General features: G+C 36.4%; 1 pseudogene; it reads left to right on the top strand.

Moving 5' to 3' along the window:
• The first annotated feature begins 504 nt into the window (after positions 1 to 504).
• LOC125682404 (uncharacterized) lies at positions 505 to 8,520 on the top strand (annotated as a pseudogene).
• The last annotated feature ends 5,648 nt before the right edge of the window (positions 8,521 to 14,168 follow it).

The following is a 14,168-nucleotide window of genomic DNA, read 5'->3' as shown; positions in this document are numbered from 1 at the left end:
ACAATTTTTTTACTCTGCATGTCTTCATATATCACTATTATGAAGAGTTATGGAAAGTTTCATGAAAATCCAAGATTATCAGTATGCCACCTTCTGCATGATTCTTACGTGGACTGCTACTTAAGTGTACCTACGATGTCATGATGTACCTTCATTAGTGCAGTTTCTGTAGAGTGTCCCGTTCTGTGCGCGGACTGAAAATTGTCATGCAGTTGATGCATCTCCAGATGAGCTTAAATGCAGACAATAAAATGTTTTCAAAGCTCTAACAAAAATAGATCAGCATTACACGATCATGTACTTTGAAATCTGGTATTTCAATTTAAGGTTTTTATTTTTGATTTGGTTCTTGGTATCTTATTTCAGTTTATTTCTTTAATTTTTTACGTAGCGTTCTATGTGGTTATCATCACTACTCTATCATTATAATTAAACAATTTTGTATGCATTAAGCTCTCGTACATGTACCTGGCAGCTTATAACAGCCAATGAACGAACGTTGGCTCCTTACCTCTGAATATCATTAAATACCTATCTGATAAAAACCGAGTCAATCGACGTTCTCACCATACAGGATCTATAACAATATATCTTGTACAGGAACAACATCATGCCTCCTAAAAGAAAGATCCATTCAACGGACGATACGCATAAAAAAGCGAAAACGGTACACGAAGGTTGCCAAGACTATGGAAATCGTACAACAGAAGAAAACGAGAAATCAGGTACCACATTCTTATTTACCAAATGAAACCCTTAAAGCTAAAGTATATCTTTCCACATCAAATATGACCCTAAACGCCAATATGAGATGTATTGTAAAATAAATGAAGTTTTAAACTTTTTAAGGATACATTTACCTTTTGCTTTTGATAAGCAATTTTTCGTTTATTGATGCACCGGGATACCGATGCCGGAGCGACTATGTGGTGTAATTCATGTGGGTTTTTTTAATGAAGGTGTACAGTTACCTAGTTATTCTATAGCTACATTACCTGGAAAATAAAAAGAAAGTAGAAATGAAATAAAATAGAACATTAATATATTATTTATGTTTAAAAAAGGTCAATGCAGAGCTGCTCTCCGCGCATGCGCATAAATACTTTCGCAGGGCAAGTTTCATTTTACGGAAAACGTTTCTTTCGTTTCAATCAACTCATCGATTCTACAACTGTGAGTAAGTAAGTAATTTTTTTAATTTAAAGTCGGTACTATATACAATCAACAAGTCAACACAGGCTCTGTAGAGCTTTTTAACCAACTAGTAATTACAGTGTGTACAGGTATACTGATCGAGAGGAAAAGAAAAGGGGTTCAGTTTTTTTTTCCAGGTGAATTGAAGGATATTTATTTCGCTTTTATCAGAAATTCATATAAGAAACGTAGCTATTTAGAGCTGCATGGTTAAATGATCACAAAATCAATATCTCTGTAATTAAATCTCAGATGACGTTTTTATACCTGCCAAACAAATACAGATCTCAGCATATGTCGAATTCTTTGTTGGAGGGATTGCTTAATAATTTTTATCGTACACACAGGGAATAGATACTGGAGATTCTTTATTTTACGCCAGTACTTTATATCGCGAAATGACTCGTGGACGTCAAATCGCGAGAATATAAATTCACGAGTGCTCTGTTGATAAAGAGTTTTTACGTGTGTTTTAGCACTATAAAAATAAAACCGAATATTTCACGAGTGATGTTTCTCGCGAAATTACGCGATAATAAATTCCTCGCGTATTAGAAATTCACACATGCACTGTTCACTTAAGCGAATGAACGTCTATAACAGCTGTATACAAGAATAGATATGGGTTACCCCATATCCAAGATATTCGACTTTTAATTTACTTGAATTTTCACTATGCTCAGCTGATCTCTAAGAAAAGAATGCACCTGTTATGAAACTGGTGTATAGTCCTTCATGTCCGTAGCAAATACCGTCACCAGTCTTTTGTCACTAGCAAACAGTGCACACACCGGTGCTTGCAAGACATATGAAAAAATGGATAGATGTCACAAATACGGTACAAAGATATTTATGCTTTTTTGTCGAATGATAAAGAAGGAAATCAAGGAAGTTGGAGATTAGCAAATTTATTAAAATACAGCAGAAAAGTATAGCTTTAAAAATACTACATGAGAATGCGTATACCTATTAATACAACTTATTGGGTCACATACTTTGTGCAGGCTTAATTTTTGCTTAAAATGATCATTTTTATCACAAAATTTCCCTATCAAACCAGTCTTATTTCATCATTCTTCCCAATTTTTTCCTTTTATATCTGTATGGAAATTCAAAGCAAAGACATGAAAAAATTGAAATCTCTCGGAATAAATACAATTGTACTCTAATTTTTACCATGTAACAAATTAATGTGAACTTTAGAATGGCAAAAACAAGAAGGATTGATGTAATCTACACTTTCTCCAAATTTTGTGTATGGTATAACCTTAACAGCAAATAAACCCTTAAAAAAATAAATAGACATGTATATGTCACAGTGAAAACATTGCAAATATCTTCAGACTGGTGACCTTCACCTTTTAATTGTGGTCCGAATCCAGGTGTTGAGTGTTATATACGAATTCCGTCATTAAACAACGGGAAAACCCCACATAAATTAATGATTAACATTCTCTCTCAGAAGAAATTGTATGATAATTAACGAACAATATTCATCAAAGTAATATAATTGTTGCAATAGTATAATCAATCGTGAAAAAATTTTCAATCGAAGAATGACCTATATTTCGTGAAAAGACTGAGGAGGCAGCTAGCATAGGAATATGAACACTTCTTATATACATTTCTGGGGGAAAAGTGATTTTTCTTAAAAACATTTGACTTTAATTTTGTTTTCTCCCACGTATTACATACACATCGATATTCTATACATTTGTTGTAATCCTGTATCTGCTGATCATGAATGGAACTATATTTTTTCAGAGCAGTTATGTGAAGAGTACCTGAATCCAGTAATATATCTTGAATAGATAGTATTCACTGATCGAATACATTAAAAAGGCGAAGATAACCAACAGTGATTAATCTCACAACTCCTATAAGCAATACAAAATAAAGAGTAGGGCAAACACAGAACCCTGGACACACCAGAGGTGGGATCAGGTGCCTAGGAGGAGTAAGCATTCCCTGTCGACCGGCCACACCCGCCGTGAGCCCTATACATGTATCTATATACTACGTATAAATGTAGTAGTTTTGACATTGCATGCATTACATATTTAATCTTAAGATTTACTAAAGATGCACATGAACGCAGACTTTTGGTTGTGGGCTCTAAATGGGGATGTATTTGTACCCAGTGAACATTCCCGTGCGTGTTCTTAGCTCTTTGTTTCTGGTTGGCACAGTGATAATCCCTCGGATGGAAGTCCATGATTATTTATTAGATCTCATATATTATAGCCAATAGAGCAAATACAAATTACTGTCCTTTAAACGTAAATTATATAAATGTTAGACGTAAATAGCGTCTCCTTTTTTTCTTGAAAAGAAGAAATTTGGGGTAGTACATGAACATGTATATTAAAGATATTTTGCAAAATATGAATAAAAAGTTCTGGTGTAATGTAAATGTAGATAAACCTTTATTTTTAATAGTATTCCTTCTGTTCTTTTCATTCACATCTAAATCAAACCAAACAGAAAAAACATGATGTCATTCCAACGATGTGCTTTGCATCAACCACATCAAGTATTCAAAATTTCTTTAAAAAAATAAATTAATAAATAAAAATAATAATAATGTTTTCACTGTTCTGATGTTTTTGAAATGTTTCTTACACAGTATCAGAAAAGCATTTACCGGAAGTGATAGAGGATATTGAGCGTTCCAGTCAGATTATTGACATCCTTTCACGTGAAAAGGTTCTGTCTGTGGATTGCGAGGGGATATCGCTGGGCGTTGACGGTCCTCTGACACTGGTACAAGTGGGTACCTATTCCGGGGAGGTCTATTTGTTCGACATTCAACATAATAAAGACCTACTGAAAAGGGGCAAATTGGGAGAAATTCTGGAATCAAATAATGTTGTCAAGGTAATGTTCAGGTTTTAAAACAATATTATATATATTTGCTGCAATTTCAGCGTGAAATGTTTTACTAATCCCTACTGGGTTAAATGATTTTATATGTGTAATGATAATTTTCTGTTGTCATTCGATGTTATTTCAGGTGATCCAGTCGTGTGCAAATGACAGTGCGGCGCTGTACTATCAGTTCAATGTCACCCTTCAAAATGTTTTCGATACACAGGTAACAATTTCTCACTTGCATGTAATCGTTTACTTTAAAATGAGAAAAGTCCGGTAATAATAACCATATTAGGTATACATGTGTGTGTATATATATATATATATATATATATATATATATATAAGCACTAAGTTCCAACAACACCCGATACCTAAAAGTGTCGGATCCACAACATGGATACAAGGTCAAATACAAAAAATTATACAAAGCACTAAAATGACCAACGACACGAACAATCTGGTTATTCATGTCGTTGGTAATTTTAGTGCTTTGTATATTATATGTGTGTGTGTGTGTGTGTGTGTGTGTGTGTGTGTGTGTGTGTGTGTGGTAATTTTTTTTTTAAAAGTCTTCCTCAAAGGGCGCTCATAGAAATGTGAAAACCTGCATGCTCAGGCGTTGGAACCCTTTCAGTAGAATCAAAAAGAAAATCTTTGAACCTCAACCGTAGGCATACACCCCAACGAGGTTTAAAATTCAACAAATTATTCTATCCATTATTGGAACCCTTTGGGGAGAGATCGCTTTGAACAAAATGAAATGCATACTACGTGAGGACGCTTGCAGATTAATAGCTTATTATGGTTGATTCATAATTTCACTCAGGAGTCTTGGTTTTAATTTCTCTAAACTATAAGACAACGATTCCTGATTGATTTGGATAATAGTTATATATTTTGAGATGTTTTAGATAGTTTTCTACAATTTTTTTCCAAATACATGTATATCATATGTATATAACTGGCTATTATAGCCCATTCTTGACCCCAGTTGCCATAATCTAAACAATCTAAATTTACACTGCAGGATAATGTTGTCATATTCAGAAGGGGTGTCAATAGTCTCGTTTCAAATCAGCATTTCGTAAATTCTATGGTCGTAAAATCGATCTATAGTTTGCCAATACAACCTGCCGTTGGGTCAAATGTTGTCCGACGTGTTTCATACCCTGACGTGTTAGTCCGTTTCTGACTGCGGATTACTCCGTTTACCTGGTCGAGATATAGGGCTAACGGCGGGTGTGACCGGTCGACAGGGGATGTTTAGTCCTCATAGACACCGCTGGTATATCCAGGGGTCCGTGTTTGCCCAATTCTCTGTTTTGTATTGCTTATAGGAGTGATGAGATTGGACGCTGTTCGTTATTTTCACCTTTGTATTATAGCCTCGTTCTTCTTGTTAAGTTTTTATTAAATTCAATATTACATATATCTGACAAATTGCAGTTTATTCCTTGTTTTTCATATACATGTATGCATGCATTCCTTTATAAAACTTTGGCCTCTGTTGTGGCCTTAAGCGACCCCCCTTGAATTATAATTCATTGAAAACAATCACTTTTCTAAATCATTTTCATAAATTATCTAGGGTAAATTTATAATAACTTCAACACAAATATCTGCAGTTTCTGGTCTCGGTGTCTTAATTTTTCACTTGAACAACCATTCATATTACATGACTGAACATCACATCCAAGGTTTTCGTTCCACTCTTACAAAGGATCATATAAGGAAATGGAGTGCTAAAAGTTTAATTTAACATATTTTAATGCTTATAGAGACAATATACAAAAGGACTGGAAACAAGTTCTGACAACTTGCACGATCCAAGTTGATGTTAAAGTTCCAGTGTCCATATTTCTGCACTTGTAGGTCAAAGTTTTAAAAAAAAAATCATTAATAGAATGTAATCAATGCTTTAGATATCATGATAATGATAGCAAAATCTACTTTCGAATGATTTTTAATGTCAATGAAATAATATATTATATACCATAAAACCCGAGAGTTGACTCATTCATGGCATAACGCTGTAGCCTGTGACATGCAGAGAGGAACAAAATAAATACATATTTTAAAATATGTATTACATAAAATAGGCAAAATTGGCGACCGTATTCGAAAATTGACATCTCTGCTGCATCTAATATTTCTAAAATTCTTTAATGTCAATTCCCGAACAGGTCGCAAATCTTGTGATCCAAGAACACCAAGGACGTAAGTTGGCGCCTCTTCTTAAATTGGGTGTCATTTGTGAGAAATATTCAGGGAAGAAAGGCGTGTCGGAACACAAAGAAGATTTACAGGTATAACTATGTCACCTGTATCAATGTACATACTTTATACGTAATTGTTCCAATCTAATGAAAATTAAAGGTCCTTTGATTCGCTCACTTAAAACACTTACTGCACGGCCACCCGTACAGTCGCACCATTCTTACTGCATCCTTACATGTACGGTAAATGAATAGCAGATTTATAAAAACAATAACGTGTTGATGGTTGTTTGTGTTTCATGTTACGTCCCATGCAAGAATGTTTCACTCATATATACACACATCATCAACTTTAGGAGCAGCGTCAGAAATGACCTATTCATGGTGCTAAAGGCCGTAGCATTAAGGGATCTTTATCATGCAACGCCTGCTATAAAACGGAACCTGTTTTTTGAAGATCATATCCAAAAGACCTGCGACTTTCTTCTAATGCCGCCTTCCGGTTGCAAAGCCAGCGCCGTACCCACTAAGCTACTGCGAACATAAGATAGCGGGAATATATGTGTATGTGGTTGATTGCATAGAGTGGAAATTCCTATATGATTTGAAATCGAAACCTTAAAAAGGTTAGCGGTGGTCCGATTGGCTAAAGTAGTTTCATGATTATTCGTTGCCACCGGTCATCAAAACGTGATCCCCAATGTTATTTTTAGCCTAGTAAGCAAGCGGATCAAGTGAATTCATTACAAATTGTTCACTTTCTTTGCTATACTCTAATAAGTAATGGATACTTAACAAACACTTTTAAACAACATAAGTGTGTATATATAGTATATATGCCTAGAAGGTCGAGCGGTCCTAGCACGCTGGTTGTACACTGCAAGGAGATTTGGTTTCGCAGGTCGCGAGTTCAACCCCGGGCAGGGGCGGAAGAGGGTATCCATATAATAGTGAATCTCTCTCTCTCTCTCTCTCTCTCTCTCTCTCTCTCTCTCTCTATATATATATATATATATATATATATATATAATCTTCTTTTAGACTGAATGGATGAAAATGACAGGTGATCTATGGGGAAAACGACCAATGACGGAGGAGATGATATTGTATGCAGCTGGCGATGTTAGAGCAATCCTGCCGGAAGTCTATGAAAACCAGAAAAAGTATGAATTTTAAAAGTTTTGTCTTACCCGGCTTTTCATTACATTGAAACTTTAAATGATAATCGAAAATGTTTTGGCAGTCATGAAATAAAACTTAATTTGAAGGTATCTACAAGAAAATAATTTACTGACGAAATTCCACGACAGAGTTCATGAAGAGATTTTTTTCTTAATTAACCCAAAAGTAAAGTTGCAAAGAATCGAAAGAGTTGAAGGGATCGCAAAGGAGATCGTGGCTAACATAAATGTCACGTGCTCCACAAACATTAGCATAAATGACTTCGAAGATGACGGAGATGAAATCCGTGCTCTGAAAAGAATACACTTCAGAGATGCTTCTGCCATGTCACCGCTGATAAATCGCTTAAAAACATAAATTATCCGGAAAGAGCTGAACGAACTTTTAGAAAAGCTTGACAGTGAAGGAGACAGTTTTGTTTTGAGTTGGAGATCAAAAGGGAGATTTATAAATTACGAAAGACATCCCGATGGTCCTATCAGAGAAGATGCGAAAAGAGTCATCAAGAAGATGAATGATATCGCAATGAAGGACGTATGTAGAAAATATAACATGAACACAAAACTAAGTCATGTTCGTCAGATGGAGAAAGAAACCCTGCGCTCACTTCGTCCGAATGGTATCAGCGATCCAAGCATCCAACCAGTTCCACTACGTCTGTACTGGCTTTTGATGGAAGACGATTTGGACAAAAAAATTACCGAATTTCAAACAAAACGGAAGGAATTTAAAATGGCAGAAGGTTACTATAAAAAGATGAAGTATTACATCGCAAAACGAACCAGCGTCCCTCACACAATCAAGAGAAAAGCAAAAATGTTGAAAGATGAATTGGATCTTACATTCGGACGTGATGTCATTCCTACCTAAAGTACTTAACAATTCATGAAGTTGTGTTTAGTATAGATATATCTCATTTATTGCATCTCTGTATTTCTTAATTTTTTTTTGTATACACACCTGTTGTAATGTATATTGTTTGGTTAATATTTCAGACACTCCTTTATCATATATTTGTTTTCTATTAATAGATAAAATCTTTTGTGATAATCACTTTGATTTTTGTGTTCATCTTTAATATCATGTATGTTGCGCATTGATACCCCTTTCCGTTTGAGTTCGTCGTTCATAAACATTTTCACTTATTCAGTATCTCTGAACCTACACAACCGATTTTAATTAGTTTCAATTGTACCCTTTTTGTGTAAAATTAGCACGTTCCGGATTTACAGGTCACCGTACTTTTAGGGACAAGACCAAAACTTCGCTTTATAAGCAACACTTACTCCTGAGCTCTGTCAAATTGTGAAAATCAAGGTCTACAGATACAGGGTTGATATTTCTTGAAATGCGCTAATTTTGTGAAAATCTTATCTAAGAAACAATTTCTACCAACAAAAATCCGTTTATTGTAAGCCTCTTGTGTAAAGTCCAGCCTTCAGGAAAGGGAGGAATTGAGCTCTACATGACTATATATTTAGTTTTTCTTACAGATGTGCGGTTGTAGAAAATATTTTTGAAAATTATTCAATTTTTGGAAGTTTTTGCCCGTCCCCAAGGCCCTGTGGATGCAGGAGTCCTCAAATCTACAATTTATATCGTAAACATGATTCATGCCTTGAGAAGGAATGAAAAGTAGCTATCAAGAAGATAAAATTGTTCAATTGTTTAAACACATTTAATCACTATCACCAGTTTGGCCCCACCCTGGTACCAAAACCGCTACCCCTGTGATCATGAAATTTACAATTTTGATAAAGGGCTACCTGCTCCTTTTAAATATCTACTTATTTTCAATTTAGTATCAATGATATTAAAGATGTTATTTATATTTTCTACAGGTAAACACTATATACTATGTTTGGCCCCGCCCTGGAGTCAGAACCTCTACCAGGGGATCATGAAATTTACAATTTTTGGTAGAGGTTTTCCTGCTTTACATGACAATGCATATAGTATTTCTTACAGATGTGCAGTTGTAAAGAAGAAACTGTTGAAAATTAGTCCTTTTTTTGGCAAGTTTTGTCCCGTTGCTAAGGCCCCGGGGGTGCAGGAGTCCTGAAATTTACATTTTATGTTCCCTTTGTTAAAGATGTTTCATAAACAAATTGAAAAGAATTGAAATGGTAGGATCCAAGACAAAAGTATAAAATGTTCACTGCACGACGACGGGAGCAAACCAATGTCATGAACAAAGCCTTGAAAGAGAGAGATATTACATATATCCTGTACATTAAATTTATTTTTATTTGAACTAATAAATACGTCCAGTGCTTAGGATCGAAGTCCTTTAGACTATTTAAAGATCCCTACAAATATGATCTCGGGGCCACAGGTTTAAAAACAGTTGTATAGGTCCTAAGTATTTGAAATAAAGGTAGCTTAAAAGTTTGATAAGCCATGTACTCTGCTCAAGGCCATTATCACAAAAGCTGATGCATTCAAGATAGGCACTATTAGTTACACAGTTAGTTAGTGACCTGACACGGAAAAATACATGGTGTGAAAAGAACCGAAAGGACTTACCGATTCCGATTATTCAAAAAGTACTTCCGCTTCATTACCCACGCCTCCAGGAAATGCGTCTCGCATTCCTCAATAAAGAAAATTAGAGGCATACAAGATCTGTGCATGTTCATTATTTACATCATACAATAGTCTTCCTGACTAAACATGTGTGCATCCGATAAACATTTTAAAATACTAAGCCCTCTGCTAAGATTTACAATGCTATTTGCCTTAACTACAAATTTAATAACTAAAACCAAAGTTCGTCCTCATGGATCTCTACCACAGTCTTGCCATCCTTTTGATAAGTTTCCTGCACCCGATCCAAGCGACTCCTCTTATAAACTTCTGTCTGAGTGGCCTGTGTTACTTGTTCTAAGGGAAGAGTCTGGGTATATTTGTCCACTCCAACTGAACGGAGGGAAGCCTGAACACTACAACCCTGGTTATCAGTTGACGTAGCCGCTGATTTAGTCGATGAAGGGGCTGTATGTTCTTTCAGAGTCGTCATGGGGTGCTGAAATTTAGCAGGGGGCAACAGGAATTACATAACTTTTACTTAACAGCTTCCTGACTCTTGGAGTGTGTATGGGAGCCGGTTTCGTTAGTTTCCTCTGCGTCACTTTCTATCTCCGACGGCTGCAAAGTTCTCACAGCTGATTCAACTTTCGGCTCATTTTCCCATGATGAAGGATCAAAACCGCACTGAGCGCATGGTATTCTGCTCAAAGCATCCGCATTACCATGCTTTTTACCGGGTCTGTGTTCTATTTTCATATCGTAGGTATTTATTACTTCCAGACACCTAGCCAACTGGCCCTCTGGATTTTTTTAACCTTAACAGCCATCTCAATGACCCATGGTCCGTTCTAAGAAGAAACTGTTTACCATAAAGATAGTGACGGTAATGCTTAATAAAATGGACAACGGCCAAAAGTTCTTTCCGTGTCACTCAATACCTCCTCTCAGACTTGGACAATGTACGGCTATCATATGCTATAACACGTTCTTTACCGTCAATATTTTGAAATAATACCGCACCAATCGCTTCGTTGCTAGCGTCGGTATCCAAAATAAATTGCTTTGTAATATCAGGTAGGGCTAATACTGACGCAGTTATCAATTTATTGCGCGGCACTTCCAACGCTTCTTGTGCCTCTTCACTCCATAAAAACTTTCTTCCTTTTTCTGTAAGTCGATGCAGTGGTTTGGCAATTGAGGCAAAATTCTTAATGAACGCCGGTAATAACTGCAAAGACCTAGAAAAGATCTTATTTCAGTCACAGTACTTGGAACTGGCCACTCAGCTACAGCTTTCACTTTTTCTGGGTCGGTCGCAATACCATCTTTGGAAATGATATGTCCCAGATAGGATACCTTGGTAGCAAATAAATTACATTTCTTGGCCTTTAAATTTAGGCCGGCCTGATGCAATCTCTGAAAAACATGTTGTAGGTTTTCAAGAATATCTTCAAATGATTTTCCCACAACGATAATGTCATTAAGGTATATAAACATTTATCCCACTGGAGTCCTGCAAGCACAGTTTCTATAAGTCTCTCAAACGTCGCAGGCGCACAGCATAAGCCAAATGGCATTACCTTGAATTGGTACAACCCTTATCGCGTTACAAATGCAGTTTTGGGCTTATCGTTCTCTTCCATACTAACCTGCCAGTAACCACTGTTAAGATCAAGAGTAGAAAGCATCTTGTGTCCTGACAAATGGTCAAAGGCCTCATCAATTTTCGGAAGAGGATAAGCGTCCTTTGCGGTCACCTCATTTAATCGACGATAGTCTACACAAAAGCGCATTGTGCCGTCTTTCTTGCGTACAAGAACTACTGGCGATGCCCAAGGGCTGTTTGAAGGTTCTGTCACACCCTTTTTGAGCATTTCCTTTACTTGTGCCTCTACCTCTTGAGATAAAAGAATCGGAATTCGCCTAGGACCTTGTTTAATAGGTTGTATAACCTGATCCGTGTGTATCTTATGGCGCACCACATTTGTCTGCCCTAAATCATAATTAGATGTTGCAAACAAAAACTGATTTTTACCGAGAAAGTCCCCAACTTTCGTCACTTGATCGGGAAGAAGGTTGTCCTTACATCTGTCTAACAAATCTTTCAGATCACTTCGCAGCTCTTTAGTTACCTCCTGATGATAAGATGTCGATTTTGGCTTCTTCTCAACTGCTGTCATTTTTCCAATCAGTTCCTCGAAAAATCTGTTGTACATCATCCGTGACGTTCATTAGACAAACTGGTATCTTATCGATACCTTTAAGGAGAGTACGTCCTACCAGTGCACGCTATGTCTCAATAAATTTACGTTCTGGTTCCACTAAGTAATCTGCTCCTCCATAGTTATTATTTCCTGTAACCTTGGCAGAAATAATTAATTCACTTTTTGGTGGAATGCAAATGTCACTGGCTGCAGTGACTCTGTAACAACCTAATGTACATTCCCAGGAAAATACGCATTTTTCATTATCCATTCGCAGCGAGCTCTCTTGAAGATCTATCACCCCATTGTATTTCTTGAGAAAATCAAGTCCAATAATTCCGTCTACAGAAATATCTGCAACAACCGCATCATTAAATCTATCTGACTTACCAATCTTTAACGAAAAGGTTCCTTTGCCATAGTGGGACAGGGCAGAACCACTAGCATTCAATATTCGCTGTGCACTCTCCTTCAACTCAGGCCTTTTCTCCTGCAATCCATCATACAACCTCTTTGAAATAAGAGTAAGGGATGCTCTACTGTCAATCAAGAGTTTTGCGCTACTCCCATTCACATTTCCCTGAATAAAGATACCTGCCTCCTCACATAAACTGCTTGCACCTACATTACCACCTTTTATAGGTTTTCTCCTTCTTTTACGTCTGCTGCGAACCTGAGCAATTAAGAATTAATCAATTTTCCCAATCACAAATTTAAATCAATAATATTTACATTTATTCTTTCTTTTCTCTAGAGCTCGAGCGCTTCCTATTAAACGTGTCTGTATACTAACACTGCGGAAGCGCAGTGTCCACTAATAAAATCTTATTAGTCTCCCCAAGCCAACCAAACACAATACAAGCTTTATTAACAGGTCTCGAAAGCCTTATTCAGGCACGTAAGACCTAGCTTAACCAATTACCTTGTGTTTCTACTTTCCTCTCTGGTCGATTTCAACACCAAAAATGTCTTCTCAGCGTGTTGTCTCCGCTTATATACCCTTTTGTCACGTGACAAAAGACTTGAAAAACAATACGGGATAAAACACAGGAAGTCTGATTTCAAATACTCCGGAGAACCGAAGGACTTACCGATTCCGATTATTCAAAAAGTACTTCCGCTTCACTATATATAGTATACAACACTGGGATATAATATTGTTTAAATAATATCTTGATCAATGCATGCGGTTTATACTCTCGCCGCGAGTCCCTAGTCTTGATCAGGTAAACGGGAGAAATCTGTAGTGAAAGTCAATGTGCCAAGAACGGCCTAGAAATCAGTATGAAACACGCCAAACAGCATTTGCCCCAAATGATAGGAAATATAGGCAAACTAGATCATTATAACGACCATAGAATTTGCGAAATGTTGACTTGAAACCCCTGCAACATCAACTTATTTGTCAGTAGCTTGCCTCGATTTCAAAACTGATTATACGCAGAACAAGCACTTGCGTATCGAATCAGTTGAGAGATATAAACACCATATGCCGGTGATAATGGAATATTGCTACATAAACATGGGAAGTTGATGATGGAGAAGCCGAAATCATCCTATATATACTTATTATTCTACCTACATCACATATGATAAAAACCACTCCTGTTGGTCCAATACTTTGAAATTATGGTTAGGTTTAGGGTCATATTCGACTGTTACAAAGATGATTCAAACCTACTAAACTGCAATAGATAAAGATATTTGTAAGAGGTTAAAGAGACATCATATCCCAAACTAGACAGCTTACCAATTATTGATATGATATCGTAGACTGTTATTGATAGCCAAGGTCAATTAGAGGAAATTGCAATTAAAAATTATTAGCTATGATCATGATAAATGATGAAAGAAGTTTACATTCATACAATGGCAGCGTCCCTGAGTCATGAGAGGCTGGTTGGTTGTATATTGTTTAACGTCCCGCTCAAGAATTATTCAATTGATTGATTTGATTTCAGCTTCTCCA

This window comes from Ostrea edulis, chromosome 2 (assembly GCF_947568905.1).
Source record: "Ostrea edulis chromosome 2, xbOstEdul1.1, whole genome shotgun sequence".
Lineage (NCBI taxonomy): Eukaryota > Metazoa > Mollusca > Bivalvia > Ostreida > Ostreidae > Ostrea > Ostrea edulis.
The sequence above is the reverse complement of the archived record's forward strand: the minus strand, read 5'-3'. Positions and strand labels throughout refer to the sequence as shown.